Source organism: Neophocaena asiaeorientalis, unplaced genomic scaffold (assembly GCF_003031525.2).
Source record: "Neophocaena asiaeorientalis asiaeorientalis breed wild unplaced genomic scaffold, Neophocaena_asiaeorientalis_V1.1 scaffold155, whole genome shotgun sequence".
Lineage (NCBI taxonomy): Eukaryota > Metazoa > Chordata > Mammalia > Artiodactyla > Phocoenidae > Neophocaena > Neophocaena asiaeorientalis.
Genome location: NW_020173040.1, coordinates 5042592 through 5063178, shown reverse-complemented (window position 1 = coordinate 5063178; position 20587 = coordinate 5042592). Strand labels below are relative to the sequence as shown.

Sequence of the window (20587 nt, the reverse complement as noted above, 5' to 3'; positions counted from 1 at the left end):
GCCTTTAGGGGTGTTGAGCCAGACTCCTTACCTTTTCCTGACTGCATTCTTTCTTTACTTTCACCCTCTGGATTCAGGGCACACCCAGTGCCAGCAGGATGCCATCCCTCATGGCTTGTGACAGTTTTCCCCCAGAGACGGCCCGTTCCACCATCCTGCCTTCTGTGGAGACCTTTGGCTCACCTCCCATGTCCTCCATGGGACTCAGCAGCTGGGACTGTGTCCCTGACCCCAGACCATTGTGTCCACCTTCTGCCCACCTACTCTGGTTGCCGGTTCCATGGTAGCCCAGGGACCGTTGTTGCCAACAGGGCCCTTCCTGCCAGGGGGAGCCTGACCTCCTGTGCCCAAGCAGATGGCACTGGAATGTGGTGAGCTCCCCTCAGGGCAGGGAGAGGAGAGGAGGGTTGGACACAGGGACTGGGTATTACTTGGAGCCACTTCTTCACTGAGATGTACCAGGTGCATCCTAAGAGCTCTGGGGAGAGTGATTGCCCTGCAGCCAGATGGGCTCTGAAGGGACCGGCATGGGCCTGTGTCTCGTGGCTGCGGAAGGACCAGGATAGGGATGGAGAGGCCCAGAGGGTGGATGAAGGAGAGCCAAGGAGAGCATCTGTTCTCATTCTTGCTGTCGCTCTTCTAGCCCCTTCCCATTCACGCTGTTATTTCAACCCCCTTTGTGTAAAGTCATGCAGCTAGTATTGCCGAGTGTCTACTATGCTGCAGACCAGGTGCTCAGCTCTGGGGCGCTGTGGTCGTGCCTCGTTGGAATTCCAGTCCACCTGGGGAGATGCACTAGGGGGACACACCATCCATCAGACAAGTTGAACGTTCACCCCACAGCGCCCTGAGGGAGCAGGACATGAAGCGGTGGTGAAGGTCCACTGCAGGGCGGTTTGACTCTCGGGGAGCTTAGGGAAGGCTTCCTGGGGAGACCACACCTAAGGAGCAGTCTGAGGGCCGAGCAAGAGTCAAATGGGAGGAGAGGGACGAAGGGTGTCCCAGGCTGGGGAACAGTGTGTGAGGTCTTATTGTCGGAGGGAGAAGAGCAAATTTGAAGGACTCAAGAAAGGTCAGGGTGGTGGAAGTGGAGAGATGGGGTGGTGTGGTGAAAAGTGAGGTGCTCAGTTGACTTCTAAGATAAACTCCAGGGCGGGCAGGGGTCGTAGGAGGCTGTTTCTTTTGTGGGCTGAGAGGATACACAAACAGGAGAGGAAATCGGCCAGTGGTGGGGACCATCAGCATCCTGCTTGTAGTTCATGCCTTTATGGTGCTTACCTGTGCCAGGCATGGCTCTAAGGGTGCTGTGGATTCTCCTTAGGAAAGAATGAGCAAAGGGCAAGGCAGCAGGGTGGATTCACAAAGATCTGCACGGTTTTCTTTGGAGTCATCATAGAGAGAAGGCCAGCAACTTCATGGGCATGCTTTACATTCCTCCACACTAATTAACGGGGTCATTTTATAAGTCAGTTTGGATAGTCAAAGGCTGGACTGAGGCTGAAGTGATTTAATAGATGGGAAAGCCAAGATGGCTTGAATGCTTGTTGCGGCCTCTCCCGTTGCGGAGCACAGGCTCCGGACGCGCAGGCTCAGCGGCCATGGCTCACGGGCCCAGCCGCTCTGCGGCATGTGGGATCTTCCCAGACCGGGGCATGAACCCGTGTCCCCTGCATCGGCAGGCGGACTCTCAACCACTGCGCCACCAGGGAAGCCCCCATGACTTGTTTTATTAGAGAGCAGAGAAATCGTGAAACATGCCATTTTCTGCTGCATTCTACCATGTTATTTTTCTTTTTCCTGGGTGGACTGCATGCCTTTTCCTAATATTCTGGCAGACACCTACTAATAGACTACATGAAAAATGTTAGAGTTTTATTTCAGGTCCAATTTTTTCGAGTTTTTTGAAGGGCTTTACGGGAAAGAAGCATGGGTGGTTGTCTCTGTGCGTGACCTTGATGAAAGATGAAAAGCTCTCTCCTTCTAGGAGTTGATGTATGATTTAGGATTCTGGGAGCAAGAAAGCATTCTGCACACAGAGAGGTATCTGGCTAACATCCCACCTGAGTTTCCCAGTCTGTGAAGTGTGAATGACAATATTGTCTACTGCCCAGGGCCACGGTGCGGATTAAATAAGGTGATTCAAGCGAGAACCTAGAGTGGTGGTGAGCGCTCTATGAACTTGAGCTGTTAATTACATGCATGTTGACATGGGGCACATTCATGGACACTTGCAGGTGCATGTTCATATTGACACAAATGTGCACATGTGTGCATGCACACGCACACACATGCAGGTTTGCTGAAATTCCCAAACTGAAAAGTAGTTTTAGGTGGTTATTCATTTGTTTGTGTGGGGCTTGAATGGAGCAAGGGCGAGTTTGACTAGAAGTAATAAACCCACCATCCAGCCCATCCAACAGACGTCCAGCTATGACCTCAGGTGGCTTCCTACTGACTCCCAGGCATCTTTGATCTCCCACCCAGGCTTGAGTGACCATGTTGGCCCCTTGGGATCAGAGCAGCCACTCCAGACACTTGAACCATCACCATGACCTGCACTGGCAGTCAAGAGGCTGAATGTGGTGGCAAAAGGAGCAAAGGAGCTGTGCCCTCTCAGGCCCCCTCCTGCCCGGATGGACACCAAGGACAACTACCTGGTCTGCTTTGCCTTTGGTCTCTCTGGCCCCTCTGCCTGGGCACCCTCTCCACACCTACCCTCAGGTCCAACATCACCCATATTCCAAGGCCTGCCTCAAAATGCCATCTCCCCCTTCTCACCTCTTCTGAACCTTTTTATTTAGACCTGTCTTATAGATGTTGACATTTCTTTTGTGTGTTGTCCCCGCCAGAGCTCCCCTAGGAGGCTGGTCTTCCCTGAAGCCCCACATCGAGCTGGGCCCAGGTAACACAATGACTAGAGCTGCTCCGGGTGTCTTGTCTCCACACAGTAGCTCCCCAAATTCCAGCTGGATCCCGTCCCTCCCTTGCTTTAACCCTTCACTGATCTCCAGGGCACTCAGGATGGGATCCGTAGTCTTTCTTAGGCTGCCTGGTTTGACCCTCCATCCTTCTCCAGCCTCACTTCCCAGCAGGTTCCCTCCCACCAGGTCCCAGACATGTTCTCCAGCACGTGGAGAAAGCCACGCTCTTCTCTGCTGCGGGGCCCTTGTACATGCTAGGCCATCTGCTTGGAGTTTCCCTCCCCTTCGCCTGGCCACCCCATGCAGACTTTAAGTCTGAGCTTAAGTGTCACTTACTCAGAGCAGCCTTCCCTGATATCCCCTTGTCCCACACGCCGTTGAACTCAGATGACATGTACTTATCATTCATGAAATTCATGACTGTATGTAAGTGCATGTTTGTCTTTGTGATGGTTTAAGTCAGGCATCTGTAATAGAACTCCAGGAGGGCAGAGTCTGTCTTGTTTTTTGTTTTTTTTTAACATCTTTATTGGAGTATAATTGCTTTACAATGGTGTGTTAGTTTCTGCTTTATAACAAAGTGAATCAGTTATACATATACATGTTCCCATATCTCTTCCCTCTTGCGTCTCCCTCCCTCCCACCCTCCCTATCCCACCCCTCCAGGCGGTCACAAAGAACCGAGCTGATATCCCTGTGCTATGCGGCTGCTTCCCACTAGCTATCTACCTTACTACGTTTGGTAGTGTATATATGTCCATGCCACTCTCTCGCTTTGTCACAGCTCACCCTTCCCCCTCCCCATATCCTCAAGTCCATTCTCTAGTAGATCTGTGTCTTTATTCCTGTCTTACCCCTAGGTTCTTCATGACTTTTTATTTTCTTAAATTCCATATATATGTGTTAGCATATGGTATTTGTCTTTCTCTTTCTGACTTACTTCACTCTGTATGACAGGCTCTATGTATCCTTAGGTAGGTTTATTCCTAGATATTTTATTCTTTTTGTTGAATGGTAAATGGGAGTGTTTTCTTGATTTCCTTGCAGATTTTTCATCATTAGTGTATAGGAATGCAAGAGATTTCTGTGCATTCATTTTGTATCCTGCTACTTTACCAAATTCATTGATTAGCTCTAGTAGTTTTCTGGTAGCATCTTTAGGATTCTCTATGTATAGTATCATGTCATCTGCAAACAGTGACAGCTTTACTTCTTCTTTTCCGACTTGGATTCCTTTTATTTCCTTTTCTTCTCTGATTGCTGTGGCTAAAACTTCCAAAACTATGTTGAATAAGAGTGGTGAGAGTGGGCAACCTTGTCTTGTTCCTGATCTTAGTGGAAATGCTTTCAATTTTTCACCATTGAGGATGATGTTGGCTGTGGGTTTGTCATATATGGCCTTTATTATGTTGAGGAAAGTTCCCTCTATGCCTACTTTCTGCAGGGTTTTTATCATAAATGGGTGTTGAATTTTGTCGAAAGCTTTCTCTGCATCTATTGAGATGATCATATGGTTTTTCTCCTTCAATTTGTTAATATAGTTTATCACATTGATTGTTTTGCATATACTGAAGAATCCTTGCATTCCTGGAATAAACCCCACTTGATCATAGTGTATGGTCCTTTTAATGTGCTGCTGGATTCTGTTTGCTAGTATTTTGTTGAGAATTTTTGCATCGATGTTCATCAGTGATATTGGTCTGTTGTTTTCTTTTGTTTTTTGATGTCTTTGTCTGGTTTTGGTGTCAGGGTGTTGGTGGCCTCATAGAATGAGTTTGGGAGTATTCCTCCCTCTGCTATGTTTTGGAATAGTTTGAGAAGGATAGGTGTTAGCTCTTCTCTAAATATTTGATAGATTTCGCCTGTAAAGCCATCTGGTCTTGGGCTTTTGTATTTTGGAGGATTTTTAATCACAGTTTCAATTTCAGTGCTTGTGATTGGTCTATTTATATTTTCCATTTCTTCCTGGTTCAGTCTCGGAAGGTTGTGCTTTTCTAAGAAATTGTCCATTTCTTCCAGGTTGTCCATTTTATTGGCATAAAGTTGCTTGTAGTAATCTCTCATGATCCTTTGTATTTCTGCAGTGTCAGTTGTTACTTCTCCTTTTTCATTTCTAATTCTGTTGATTTTAGTCTTCTCCCTTTTTTTCTTGATGAATCTGGCTAATGGTTTATCAATTTTGTTCATCTTCTCAAAGAACCACCTTTTAGTTTTATTGACCTTTGCTGTTGTTTCCATCATTTCTCTTTCATTTATTTCTGCACTGATCTTCATGATTTCTTTCTTTCTGCTAACTTTGGGTTTTTTTTTTTTTCTTTCTCTAATTGCTTTAGGTGTAAGGTTAGTTTCGTTATTTGAGATTATTCTTGTTTCTTGAGGTAAGATTGTATTGCTATGAACTTCCCTCTTAGAACTGGTTTTGCTGCATCCCATAGGTTTTGGGTCATCGTGTTTTCATTGTCATTTATTTTTAGGTATTTTTTAATTTCCTCTTTGATTTCTTCAGTGATCTCTTGGTCATTTATTAGCATATTGTTTAGCGTATTGTTTATTGTATTTTTTACAGTTTTTTCCCTGTAATTGATATCTAGTCTCATAGTGTTGTGGTTGGAAAAAATACTTGATACAATGTCAATTTTCTTAAATGTACTGATGCTTGATTTGTGACCCAAGATATGATCTATCTTGGAGAATGTTCCATTCATACTTGAGAAGAAAGTGTATTCTGTCATTTTGGATGGAACGTCCTATAAACATCAAGTAAGTCTATCTGGTGTGTTGTGTCATTTAAAGCTTGTGTTTCCTTATTTATTTTCATTTTGGATGATCTGTCCATTGGTGAAAGTGGGGTGTTAAAGTCCCCTACTATTATTGTGTTACTGTCGATTTCCCCTTTTATAGCTGTTAGCATTTACCTCATGTATTGAGGTGCTCCTATGTTGGGGGCATAAATATTTGCAACTGTTATATCTTCTTCTTGGATTGATCCCTTGATCATTATGTAGTGTCCTTCTTTGTCTCTTGAAATAGTCTTTATTTTACAGTCTTTTGTCTGATATGAGTCTTGCTACTCCAGCTTTCTTGTGATTTCCATTTGTATGGAATATCTTTTTCCATTCCCTCACTTTCAGTCCATATGTGTCCCTAGGTCTGAAGTGGGTCTCTTGTAGACAGCATATATACGGGTCTTGTTTTTGTATCCATTCAGCCAATCTATGTCTTTTAGTTGGAGCATTTAATCCAGTTACATTTAAGGTAATTATCGATATGTATGTTCTTATTACCATTTTCTTAATTGTTTTGGGTTTGTTTTTGTAAGTCTTTTCCTTCTCTTGTATTTCCTGCCTAGAGAAGTTCCTTTAGCATTTGTTGTGAAGCTGGTTTGGTGGTGCTGAATTCTCTTAGGTTTTTCTTGTTTGTAAAGCTTTTAATTTCTCTGTCAAACCTGAATGAGATCCTTGCTGGGTAGAGTACTCTTTGTTGTAGGTTTTTCCCTTTCATCACTTTAAATATGTCCTGCCACTCCCTTCTGGCTTTCAGAGTTCTGCTGAAAGATCAGCTGTTAACCTTATGGGGTTTCCCTTGTATGTTATTTGTTGCTTTTCCCTTGCTGCTCTTAGTATTTTTTCTTTGTATTTAATTTTGATAGTTTGATTAACATGTGTCTACTTCTCAATTTTGGGACGATTCATTTTCTATTCAGGTATTCCAGAGCTGCAGGGTACATCAAGTTGATTGTGGGGATTTAATCCGCTGCTCCTGAGGCTGCACAGTGAAATTTCCCTTTCTCTTCTTTGTTCGCACAACTCCTGGGGTTCAGCTTTGGCCCCACCTCTGCATATAGAGGCATCTATTCCCACCCAGACAGGATGGGGTTAAAGCAGCAGCTGATTAGGGGGCTCTTGCTCAACCAGGCTGGGGGGTGGAAGGGGTACAGTAGTTATAATTGGAATGCGGGGCGATCCTGCGTGACGTTGCAACAGCCTGAGGCGTACAGTGTGTTCTCCTGGGGAAGCTGTCCCTGGATCACGGGACCCTGGCGGTGGCGTGCTAAACAGGCTCCTGGCAGGGAGTGTGGATAGTGACCTGTGCTTGCACACAGGATTCTTGGTGGCTGCAGCAGCAGCGTTAGCATTTCACGCCCGTCTCTGGGGTCCGAACTGATAGCCGTGGCTTGCGCCCATCTCTGAAGCTCATTTAGGCGGTGCTCTGCCTTCTGTGGGCAGATGGGGAAGGACTCCCCTGAAACAGTGGTCTTTTGCCTCTCTGGTAGGTCCAGACTTTTTCCAGGACTCCCGGCTAGCTATGCCGCACTAGCCCCCTTCAGGCTGTGTTCATGCAGCCAACACCAGTCCTCACCCTGGGATTTTACCTCCGAAACCCAAGCCTCAGCTCCCAGCCCCCACCCGCCCCAGCAGGTGAGCAGACAAGCCTCTCAGGCCAGTGAGTGCTGGTCGGCCCTGATCCTCTGTGCGGGAATCTCTCCTCTTTGCCCTCTACAGCCCTGTTGCTGTGCTCTCCTCCATGGCTCCGAAGCTTCCCCCCTGCCCACCCCCATCTCTGCCAATGAAGGGGCTCCCTAGTGTGTGGAAACCTTTCCTCCTTCACAGGTCCCTTCCAGAGGTGCAGGTCCCGTCCCTATTCTTTTGTCTCTGTTTTTCCTTTTTTCTTTTGCCCTACCCAGGTAAGTGGGGAGTTTCTTGCCTTTTGGGAAGTCTGAAATCTTCTGCCAGCGTTCAGTAGGTGTTCTGTAGGAGTTGTTCCACATGTAGTTGTATTTTTGATGTATTTGTGTAAGGTGATCTCCACATCTTACTCCTCCACCACCTCGAAGTCTCCCCTTTCTTTCCTTTGTGCTTGGTACAGTTTAACTTGCTCACATGGTGCTGCATGTGAAGGCCTTGCACCTCTGTTCCACGTCTTCTTTATCCATTCCTCTGTTGATGGACTGCCACAGGTCGTAAGTCAGAATTTCTTTTTTTTTTTGGAGTATTGTTTTAGTTTATACTTTACAGCAAAGTGAATCAGCTATACGTGTACATGTATCCCCTCTTTTTTGGATTTCCTTCTCATTTAGGTCACCACAGAGCACTGAGTAGAGTTCCCTGTGCTATACGGTAGGTTCTCATTAGCTATCTATTTTATACATAGCATCAATGGTGTATATATGTCAATCCCAATCTCCCAATTCATCCCACCCCCCGTTTCTGACTTTGTTTCCTATGTTTTTTCTCTACGTCTGTGTCTCTGTTTCTGCTTTGTAAATAAGATTGTCTATACCAGTTTTTCAGATTCCACATATATGCTTTAATACACGTTATTTGTTTTTCTCCTTCTCACTTACTTCACTCTGTATGGCAGTCTCATGTCCATCCACGTCTCTACAAATGACCCAGCTTCATTCCTTTTTATGACTAATATTCCACTGTATATATGTATCACATCTTCTTTATCCATTCCTCTGCTGACAGACATTTAGGTTACTTCCATGTCCTGGCTATTGTAAATAGTGCTGCAATGAACATTGGGGTGCATGTGTCTTTTTGAATTATGATTTTGTCTTGGTATATGCCCAGGAGTGGGACTGCTGGGTCATATGGCAGTTCTATCTTTAGTTTTTTAAGGAATCTCCATTCCTCTGTTGATGGATTACCACAGGTCTTAAGTCAGAATTTGTATCTTGCTGCATAAGGACTGTGCCTCCTCAGCTTTCTCCTTGTGGGTCCTGTACATCTGTCATTGATGGGTTGTATTTCCAAGGCTAAGGTTGTTCATGTGTAGGCTCAGCTTTTCAGATGGTGTTGGCAGGTGGTAGATGGAGTGCAGTGGGGGTGGGAGGGGAGAGGGGTTGAAGAGATGGAGAGTCTAAGAGCTTGGAATCAGGCTCTGAAGGTTAATCCCAAAATTAGAGGCCCGTAGTCTTCAACTCAGAAAAGAAGATAGCTCCATTCATCCCATTCTTGTGGGATAGAAATCCTACTCTTCCCACGAAAGAAAGGGTTAATTTCTATTACATCTGACCAAGGGTCCCCAAAGTATCAGAAAACTAAAAAAGATATAACATAACCAGAGAGTAGAATCAAGGCCTCTTGATTTATACTCTGATGATAATAATACTCACTATCATAGAAATAAATAACATTTTTATCATACAATAGCCTACAAAGCACCATCTGTGTAAATCACCTTATTTCACCTAATTTTTTTTTCCTGCTTTTAGGTTCTCTGCTTTCCAGCACTACAAGTGAACCTGTAGAGATGAGAGTCTGCCAGGTCAGCAATATGTTACTATTTTTACCTGATTACTATGTACAGAACATTCAAAGCATGGGTCTGGTCCCTGAAGGATGAATTTACAAAGAATGCATTTAGTATGTTGTCAAACCTGGATTTCAGCTATGCATACCTATTTATAGTGTCAGCCTCCATTTTAAGTTCATTAAGAAGAAAAAATAAATTTATTTAATACAAAGTTAGTCCACATTTAGGACATAGATGTGAGAATGACTTACGTTTTTATTCTATTTTCTTTTATATATATATATTTTTGGCTGCGTTGGGTCTTCGTTGCTGTGCGTGGGCTTTCTCTAGCTGTGGCCAGCAGGGGCTACTCTTTGTTGTGGTGCACGGGATTCTCACTGCAGTGGCTTCTCTTGTTGTGGAGCACGGGCTCTAGGTGCATGGGCTTCAGTAGTTGCAGCACATGGGCTCAGTAGTTGAGGCGCACGGGCTCTAGGGCACAGGCTCAGTAGATGTGGTGCACAGGCTTAATTGCTCCACGGCATGTGGGATCTTCCCAGACCAGGGATCGAACCTGTGTCCCCTGCATTGGCAGGCAGATTCTTAACCACTGTGCCACCAGGGAAATCATGAGAATGATTTTCTGTCTGATGTAATTCAATGTACTGGCTCCTAATTCACCAAAAGATGGCTGAGGTCTACATGAATATTTACATTTAATGAGACTAAGGCATCCCCTACCATATTTTTGCTGGAGAAAGAGAAGTTAAGAAGAGAAGCTAGTCTAATTTGCATATGAAATCTGGCCAACATAATATGTATTCCTTGTTCATTTTCACTTATGTACAATCAGAGGCCAATTTTTCTTTCAAAAGAAGCCCCACAGCTGAGTTTTCAGCTTTTGCCAGGCCTCTCTTGAAAACTATTGTCAAACGAAGGAAAAAGCACTTTTCTATGCATAATTGAGCTTATCTAGAAGTGTTAAGTCTTTGCAGGGCAAATGGGAAGTGTGTGTGTGTGTGTGTGTGTGTGTGTGTGTGTGTGTGTGATGGGTAGCAAACTCAAACTGGTATGATTTAGTGAAAGGGCTGATTTATGTCCACTCCTGACCTGAGAACATTAGTTGCAATATTCAGACAGGGTTTCTAGTTTATAAGAATATTTGAAATGGGGGTGAGGAGAGAATATTTTGTCTCCACTTTCAGACCTCCTGTCCCTTAGTAGTGGTGGCCTGTGGGTTCACAGGGTGACACAGGGAAAGACAGACTGACTTGGCTCATTGTCTATTAGGGCACTTTATAGACTTTTAGGATGTCTGCTGGCATCCTGAGGGCAAAGAGCACAGTGTCTCCTGCTTAGTGGAGTACACTTTGATCAAAGTGTCCATAGATTAAAAACCCCATCATTGAAACTAAATGAAGCAAAACAAGATGTAAAATGTACAGTCCTTATCAAAATTCCAGCTGCTATTTTTTTTTTTTTTTTTTTTTTTTGCGTTACGCGGGCCTCTCACTGTTGTGGCCTCTCCCATTGTGGAGCACAGGCTCCGGACGCGCAGGCTCAGCGGCCATGGCTCACGGGCCCAGCCGCTCTGCGGCATGTGGGATCTTCCCGGACCAGGGCACTAACCCGTGTCCCCTGCATCGGCAGGCGGACTCTCAACCACTGCGCCACCAGGGAAGCCCCAGCTGCTATTTTTGTAGGAATTGACAAGCTGATTTTAAAATTCACATAGAAATGCAAAAATGCAAAAAACCTGAAATAGCACACCCCCTCCAAAAAAGTCATTGGAGAATTCACACTTATCAACTGTAAAACTTACTCCAAAGTTACAGTAATCAAAACAGTGTGATACTAACATAGGGATAAACATATAAATCGATGGGATATAATTGAGGATACAGGAAAAAAGAAGCCCCTCACATTTATGGTCAATTAATATTTGACAAGAGTGCTAAAACAAATAAGGGAACGAATATGTAGTCTTTTCAACAAATGGTGCTGGAACAACTGTATATCTACATGCAAAGAATGAAGTCAGACAGCTACCTCAAAGCATATGCAAAAATTAACTTGAAAGGAATCAAAGACTTAAATATAAGAGCCAAAGTTGTAAAACTCTTAGGAAAAAACACAGGAGTAAATCTTCACGATGTTGGATTAAGAAATGGTTTCTTAGATATGAAACCAAAAGCAAATGTGACAAAAGAAAAATAGCTATAGTGGACTTTATCAAAATTAAAAATTTTTGTGTTTCAGAGGATACTATCAAGAAAGTTAAAAGACAGCCCATAAGATGGAAGAAAATATTTTCAGGTCCTATATCTGTAGGGGAACTGGTATTCAGATCTCTTACAACTCAATAACAAAAAGACAAAAACCCAGTTAAAAATGGCAAAGGGTCTGAATAGACATTTCTCCAAATAACATATACAAATTGCCAATAAGCACATGAAAAGATGCTCAACTCACTAATTATTAGGGAAATGCAAATCAAAACCACAGTGAGATACCATGACACAACCACTATTTATTCTGGTCAGAATGCTCTTAATAATATTCCTATCTTTGGAATTAATTTAGATTTTCTTTATGACTTAAAATATGGTCTATTTTTATAAATGATCTAAATGTAATTGAAAAGAAGGAATATCCTGTATTATCATGGTACAGGGTTGATATATATCTATAAGATGTACTTCATTGATTATGTATTAAGGTTTTCTTTATCCTTGCTAGATATTTTCTCATTAATCTGTCTAGGTCAGAGGAAGGTGTTTTAAATTCTCTTATTATTAGTGTGGATTTGTCTAGTTTTCCTTTTATCTTCTATAGTTTGTGGTTGATTAAAGTTTCTGCTATATTATTTTGTGCACAGAAATTTATGTACAACTTCATTATGCATTATCGCTTTTAGCATTATAAAGTATCCTTCTTTGTATTTTTTAATGCTTTTAATCATTTTTTTTTTATTCCAGTGGCTTGTTTGTTTATTTATTTATTTTTGACTGCACTGGTTCTTTGTTGCTGTGTGTGGGCTTTCTCTAGTTGCGGTGAGTGGGGGCTACTCTTTGTTGCGGCACGCAGGCTTCTCACTGTGGTGGCTTGTCTTTGTTGTGCAGCATGAGCTCTAGGCATGTGGGCTTCAGTAGTTGTGAATCGTGGTCTTTAGAGCACAGTCTCAGTAGTTGTGGCGCACGGGCATATTTGCTTCCCGGCATGTGGGATCTTCCTGGACCAGAGCTCGAAGCCACGTCCCCTACATTGGCGAACGGATTCTTAACCACTGCGCCACAAGGGAAGTCCCAATACTTTTAATCTTGAATTATAGATTATTTGACACAAAGATCATATCACCTGCTTTCATTTTATTTTTACCTTAAAATTTTTTTTACCCTTTATTTTAACTTTTCTGAAGTGGTTTTGTGTATGTGTCCCTTAAAAAAGCATAGAGTTTCATTGGCTTTGTTAACTGATCTAAAATCTATATATACATATAGATTTTTAAGTGAGTTTAGGTTATTTACATTTATTCATATTAGTGAAAGGTTTGGTTTCAGTTGTCATGTTGTTTTGTGTTACATTTACTGTAAACAAATAAAGTTACTTTCTCTTTGGATTCCAAGTACCAAAACCTAAGCAGCAAAACAAAGTAGCTTAAGCAAAGATTTAGGACTTTTTGGAAAGTCACTGGGAAAACTCATAGAATGTAAGGTGGAACTAGAAATCAGGGCAACAGATTAAAGAAACTTTAATAGGGGAGATTGGTTCAAGATGGTGGAGTAGAAGGACATGCTCTCACTCCCTCTTGCAAGAGCACTGTAATCACAACTAACTGCTGAACAGTCATTGACAGGAAGACACTGGAACTCAGCAAAAAAGATAACCCACATCCAAAGACAAAGGAGAAGCCACAATGAGACGGTAGAGGGTCACAATCACAAAAAAATCAAATCCCATAACTTCTGGGTGGGTGACTCACAAACTGGAGAACACTTATACCACAGAAGTCCACCCACTGGAATGAAGGTTCTGAGCCTCACATCAGGCTTCCCAACCAGGGGTTCTGGCAACAGGAAGAGGAATTCCCAGAGAATCAGACTTTGAAGCCTAGTGGGGTTTGATTGCAGGACTTCAACAGGACTGGGGGAAACAGAGACTCCACTCTTCAAGGGCACACACAAATTAGTGTGTGCCTCAGGACCCAGAGAGAAGGAGCAGTGACCCCATAGGAGGCTGAACCAGATGTACCTGCTTGTGCTGGAGGGTCTCCTGCAGAGGTGGGGGGTGGCTGTGGCTCACCGTGGAGACAAGGACACTGGCAACAGAAGTTCTGGGAAGTACACCTTGGTGTGAGCCCTCCTGGAGTCTGCCATTAGCCCCACCAAAGAGCCTGTAGGCTCCAGTGCTGGGTCGCCTCAGGCCAAACAATCAACAGGGGGAGAACCCAGCCCCACCCATCAGCAGACAAGTGGATTAAAGTTTTACTGAGCCTGACCACCAGAGTAACACCCAGCTCTACCCACCACCAGTCCTTCCCATCAGGAAGCTTGCACAAGCCTCTTAGATAGCCTCATCCACCAGAGGGCAGACAGCAGAAGCAAGAAGAACTACAATCCTGCAGCCTGTGGAATGAAAACCACATTCACAGAAAGATAGACAAAATGAAAAGGCAGAGGGCTATGTACCAGATGAAGAAACAAGATAAAACCCCAGAAAAACAACTAAATGAAGTGGAGATAGGCCACCTTCCAGAAAAAGAATTCAGAGTAATGATAGTGAAGATGATCCAGGACCTCAGAAAAAGAATAAAGGCAAAGATCGAGAAGATGCAAGAAATGTTTAACAAAGACCTAGAAGAATTAAAGAACAAACATCTAGAAGAATTAAAGAACAAACAAACAGAGATGAAAAATACAATAACTGAAATGAAAACTACACTAGAAGGAATCAATAGCAGAATAACTGAGGCAGAAGAACGGATAAGTGACCTGGAAGACAGAATGGTGGAATTCATTGCTGTGGAACAGAATAAAGAAAAAAGAACGAAAAGAAATGAAGACAGCCTAAGAGACCTCTGGGACAACATTAAACACAACAACATTCGCATTACAGGGGTCCCAGAAGGAGAAGAGAGACAGAAAGGACGTGAGAAAATATTGAAGAGATTATAGTCGAAAACTTCCCTAATATAGGAAGGGAAATATCCACCCAAGTCCAGGAAGCACAGAGAGTCCCAGGTAGGATAAACCCAAGGAGAAACACACTGAGACACATAGTAATCAAATTGACAAAAATTAAAGACAAAGAAAAATTATTAAAAGTAACAAGGGAAAAATGACAAATAATATACAAGGGAACTCCTATAAAGTTAACAGCTGATTTCTCAGCAGAAACTCCACAAGCCAGAAAGGAGTGGCATGACATATTTAAAGTGATGAAAGGGAAGAACCTACAACCGAGATTACTCTACCTGGCAATGATCTCGTTCAGATTCGATGGAGAAATCAAAAGCTTTACAGACAAGCAAAAGCTAAGAGAATTCAGCACCACCAAACCAGCTCTACAACAAATGCTAAAGGAACTTCTCCAAGTGGGAAACACAAGAGAAGTAAAAAAACCCCCAAATAATTAAGAAAATGGAAATAGAAACATACATATCGATAATTACCTTAAATGTAAATGGATTAAATTCTCCAACCAAAAGACATAGACTGGCTGAATGGATACAAAAACAAGACCCATCTATATGCTGTCTACAAGAAACCCACTTTGATATTCCATGCAAATGGAAATCAAAAGAAAGCTGGAGTAGCAATACTCATATCAGATAAAATAGACTTTAAAATAAAGACTGTCACAAGAGGTAAGGAAGGACACTACAGAATGATCAAGGGATCAATCCAAGAAGAAGATATAACAATTGTAAATATTTATGCACCCCACATAGGAGAACCTCAATACATAAGGCAAATGCTAACAGCTATAAAAGAGGAAATTGACAGTAACACAATAATAGTGGGGGACTTTAACACCTCACTTACACCAATGAACAGATTATCCAGACAGAAAATTAATAAGGAATCGCAAGCTTTAAGTGACACAATAGACCAGATAGATTTAATTGATATTTATAGGACATTCCATCCAAAAACAGCAGATTACACTTTCTTCTCAAGTGCACACAGAACATTCTCCAGGATAGACCACATCTTGGGTCACAAATCAAGCCTCAGTAAATTTAAGAAAATTGAAATCATATCAAGCATCTTTTCCAACCACTACGCTATGAGATTAGAAATAGATTACAGGGAAAAAACGCAAAAAACACAAACACATGGAGGCTAAACAATATGCTACTAAATAACCAAGAAATCACTGATGAAATCAAGTAGGAAATCAAAAAATACCTTGAGACAAATGACAATGAAAACATGATGATCCAGAACCTGTGGGATGCAGCAAAAGCAGTTCTAAGAGGGATGATTATAGCAATACAAGCCTACCTCAAGGAACAAGAAAAATCTCTACTTAACAATCTAACCTTACACCTAAAGGAACCAGAGAAAGAAGAACAAACAAAACCCAAAGTTAGTAGAAGGAAAGAAATCATAAAGATAAGAGCAGAAATAAATGAAACAGAAACAAAGAAAACAATAGCAAAGATTAATAAAACTAAAAGCTGGTTCTTTGAGAAGATAAACAAAATTGATAAACCCTTAGCCAGACTCATCAAGAAAAAGAGGGAGAGGACTCAAATCATAAAATTAGAAATCAAAAAGAAGTTACAATGGACACCGCAGAAATACAAAGCATCCTAAGAGACTACTACAAGCAACTCTATGCCAATAAAATGAACAACCTGGGAGAAATGAACAAATTCTTGGAAAGGTATAACCTTCCAAGACTGAACAAGGAAGAAATAGAAAATATGAATAAACCAATCACAAGTAATGAAATTGAAACTGTGATTAAAAACCTTCCAACAAACAAAAGTCCAGGACCAGATGGCTTTACAGGTGAATTCTATCAAACATTTAGAGAAGAGCTAACACCCATCCTTCTCATACTCTTCCAAAAACTTGCAGAGGAAGGAACACTCCCAAACTCATTCTACATGGCCACCATCACCCTGATACCCAAACCAAACAGAGATACTATAAAAAAAGAAAATTACAGATCAATATCATTGATAAGTATAGATGCAAAAATCCTGAACAAAATACTAGCAAACAAAATGCAACACATTAAAAGCATCATATACCATGATCAAGTGGGGTTTATCCCTGGGATGCAAGGATTTTTCAATATACACAAATCCATCAATGTGATACACCATATTAATAAACTGAAGAAGAAAAACCATATGATCATCTCAATAGATGCAGAAAAAGCTTTTGACAAAATTCAACACCCATGATGATAAAAACTCTCTAGAAAGTGGGCATAGAGGGAACCTACCTCAAAATGATAAAGGCCATATACAACAAACCCACAGCAAACATCATTCTCAATGGTGAAAAGCTGAAAGCATTTCCTCTAACATCAGGAACAACACAAGGATGTCCACTCTTGCCACTATTATTCAACATAGTTTTGAAAGTCCTAGCCACAGCAATCAGAGAAGAAAAAGAGATAAAAAGAACACAAATTGGAAAAGAAGAAGTAAAACTGTCACTCTTTGCTGATGACATGATACTATACATAGAGAATCCTAAAGATGCTACCAGAAAACTACTAGAGCTAATCAATGAATTTGGTAAAGTAGCAGGATACAAAATGAATGCACAGAAATCTCTTGCAGTCCAATATACTAATGATGAAAAATATGAAAGAGAAATTAAGGAAACACTCCCATTTACCATTCAACAAAAAGAATAAAATACCTAGGAATAAACCTACCTAAGGAGACAAAAGACTTGCAGGAAACTATAAGACACTGATGAAAGAAATTAAGCATGATAGAAACAGATGGAGAGGTATATTATGTTCTTGGATTGGCAGAATCAACATTGTGAAAATGACTGTACTGCCCAAAGCAATCTAAAGATTCAATGCAATCTCTATCAAACTACCACTGGCATTTTTCACAGAACTAGAACAAAAAATTTCACAATTTGTATGGAAACACAAAAGACCCCAAATAGCCAAAGCAATCTTGAGAAAGAAAAACGGAGCTGGAGGAATCAGGCTCCCTGACTTCAGACTATACTACAAAGCTACAGTAATCAAGACAGTATGGTACTGGCACAAAAACAGAAATATAAATTAATGGAACAGGATAGAAAGCCCAGAGATAAACCCACGCACATATGGTCACCTTATCTTTGATAAAAGACGCAAGAGTATACAATGGAGAAAAGACAGCCTCTTCTATAAGTGGTGCTGGGAAAACTGGACAGCTACATGTAAAAGAATGAACAGTACACTTCCTAACACGATACACAAAAACAAACTCAAAATGGATTAAAGACCTAAATGTAAGGCCAGATACTATAAAAACTCTTAGAGGAAAACATAGGAAGAACACTCTTTGACATAAATCACAGGAAGATCTGTTTTGATCCACCTCCTAGAGTAAAGGAAATAAAAACCAAAAGAAATAAATGGGACCTAATGAAACGTAAAAGCTTTTGCAAAGCAAAGGAAGCTACAAACAAGATGAAAAGACAACCCTCAGAATGGGAGAAAATATTTGCAAATGAATCAACGGACAAAGGATTAATTTCCAAAATTTACAAGCAGCTCATGCAGCTCAATATCCAAAAATGGAACAACCCAATGCAAAGACAGGCAGAAGATCTAAATAGACATTTCTCCAAAGAAGATATACAGATTGCCAATAAACACATGAAAGGATGCTCAACATCACTAATCATTAGAGAAATGCAAATCAAAACTACAATGAGGTATCATCTCACACCAGTTAGAATGGGCATCATCAGAAAATCTACAAACAACAAATGCTGGAGAGGGTGTGGAGGGAAGGGAACCCTCTTGCGCTGTTGGTGGGAATGTAAATTGATAGAGCCACTATGGAGAACAGTATAGAGGTTCCTTAAAAAACTAAAAATAGAACTACCATATGACCTAGCAATCCCACTGCTGGGCATATACTCAGCAAAAACCACCATAATTCAAAAAGACACATGCACCCCAATGTTCATTGCAACACTACTTACAATAGCCAGGTCACGGAAGCAACTTAAATGCCCATCGACAGAAAAATGGATAAAGAAGTTGTGATACATATATACGATGGAATATTACTCTGCTGTAAAAAGGAACGAAATTGGGTCATTTGCAGAGTCGTGGGTGGACCTAGAGAATGTCATACAGAGTGAACTAAGAAAGAGAAAAACAAGTATCATATATTAATGCATACATGTGGAATCTGGAAAAATGGTGCAGATGAACCAGTTTGCAAGGCAGAAATAGAGACACAGATGTAGCAAACAAATGTATGGACACCAAGGGGGGAAAGCGGGGGGGCAGTGGTGGTGGTGGGATGAATTGGGAGATTGGGATTGACATATATACACTAATATGTATAAAATAGATAACTAATAAGAACCTGCTGTAAAATAATTCAAAAAAACCCACCAACTTTAATAAACAAATTGACAGAAAACTGGTGTGGAGCATGGCAGAGATGGCAGGGACAGAGAATGGCTGGGAGTATGATTCTGGGTGGGTGGGTAGGGACTCGTGGAAAAGTACCAGGTCCCTACCCACCCACCATTTAATAGTCAAGGAGGGCTGGAGAAGTTTTAAGAAGGCTATCTAGGTGCAATTTAAACGTTTAATCTTTTAATTAACACAGAAAATGAGGGTCAAATTATGCTCTCCTCCTGTGTTTTTATAGTGGTAAATTATACATAACATAAAATTTACCATCTTCACCATTTTTAAGTAAGCAGTTCAGTGGTATTAAGTACATTCATGATGTTATGCGATGATCACCACCGTCCATCTCCAGAACTCTTCATCCTCCCAAACTAAAACTCTGAATCTGTTAACACTAACTCCCCATTCCCTCCTCTCAAATCCCTGATAATGCCATTCCATTTTATATCACTATGAATTTGACTATTATAGGTACCTACATAAAAGTGGAATCATACATATTTGCCGTTTTGTGTCTGGCTTAGTTCACTTAGCGTACTCTCATAAAGATTCATCCATGTTGTAGCATGTATCAGAATCTCATTCCTTTTTAAGGTAGAATGGTTACTATTCCGTTGTATGTATATAGCACATTTTGTTTATTCATTCACCTGTTCATCCACTGATGGACATTTGGGTTGTTTCTACCTTTTAGCTATTGTGAATCATGTTGCTATCATGGGCGCACTAATATCTGTTCAAGTCCCTGCTGTCAATACTTTTGGGTATATACACAGAAGTGGAATTGCTGGATCACATGGTAATTCCATGTTTAATATTTTGAGGAACCATCATTGTCATGTGCAATTCAAGTTGTTGGCACTATTGGGCTTTCCAAGACTCCAAACCTTCACATTAATACCTCCTCACATTGATACCTCCTTCTCTCAACACTTTAATGCCATCCATGATACCTCCTTCTCTCAACCTCTGTAGCCAATCCTTCACCATTGATTTTACCTCCAAAATAGCTCCTTCCTCAATCCATCCACTTCTCCGTCTCCACCGTATCCGCGGTGGATTGAATGGTCTTTATCTCTCTCTGGGTCTCTTCACATCCACCATTGTCTTTCTACAATCTGCTGTTTACACAGCAGCCCCATACGAAAGAGTATATTCCATTTATATGAACTATAAGAGCAGGCAAAACTAGTCTATGGTGAAGGATTTCAGAACAGTGGTAATTGTGGGGAAAGGATCAGGAGGTTGATGAGTTTAAGCAGTGGTCTCTGGGGAGATGAATTGCTCTATATCTCATTTGGATATTGATTATACTGGTGTTTACATTTACATTTCATCGGTCCGTATGCATTTTTTTCTATAGGTAAGTTATATCTCACTAAGAGAAATTCACATCTAACCATGCCTTTCAACACTGTCATCCCATCGCCAGGCTCTCCTTTCCACCAACACTGAAAATACTTTAGTGTCTTCTCTCTGCTATCCGGTTAAAGATCACATAGAGTTTTATCCTGGCCTGCATGTCCTGGTCCTCCTACATCTCTTCCCCATCTCTCCTTACACTTATCCTACCTTTCTGCATCCCATCTACTTGGCATTCTTTTGTTTCCTTGGCTCCTTCCTGCTGTAGCGTTTTAGGATATGCTCTTCCCTCTGCCTGAATTCTCTTCTGCCTCTTCCTATTCATCCCTCAGAATTTAGGGATGTCATTCACCCAGCGAAGTCTTCCCTGACTCTCCGGGTTATGAAATGCTTTCAAGCCTCATGGATTGTTCCTTTGTTGTTCTTTTTTTTTTTTT

At 41.5% G+C, this 20587-nt stretch overlaps 1 protein-coding gene across 18 annotated transcripts in view; it reads left to right on the top strand.

The window, feature by feature from the left end:
* Positions 1 to 20587, top strand: part of MTHFS (methenyltetrahydrofolate synthetase) — a 269324-nt gene that overhangs the window by 78939 nt on the left and 169798 nt on the right. For all 18 annotated transcript variants that reach the window (XR_003002979.1, XR_003002981.1, XR_003002987.1 and 15 more), the window contains exon 3: positions 9142 to 9194. The gene's annotated coding sequence lies outside the window, so the exon portion shown is untranslated. The remainder of the gene's footprint in view (positions 1 to 9141; positions 9195 to 20587) is intronic.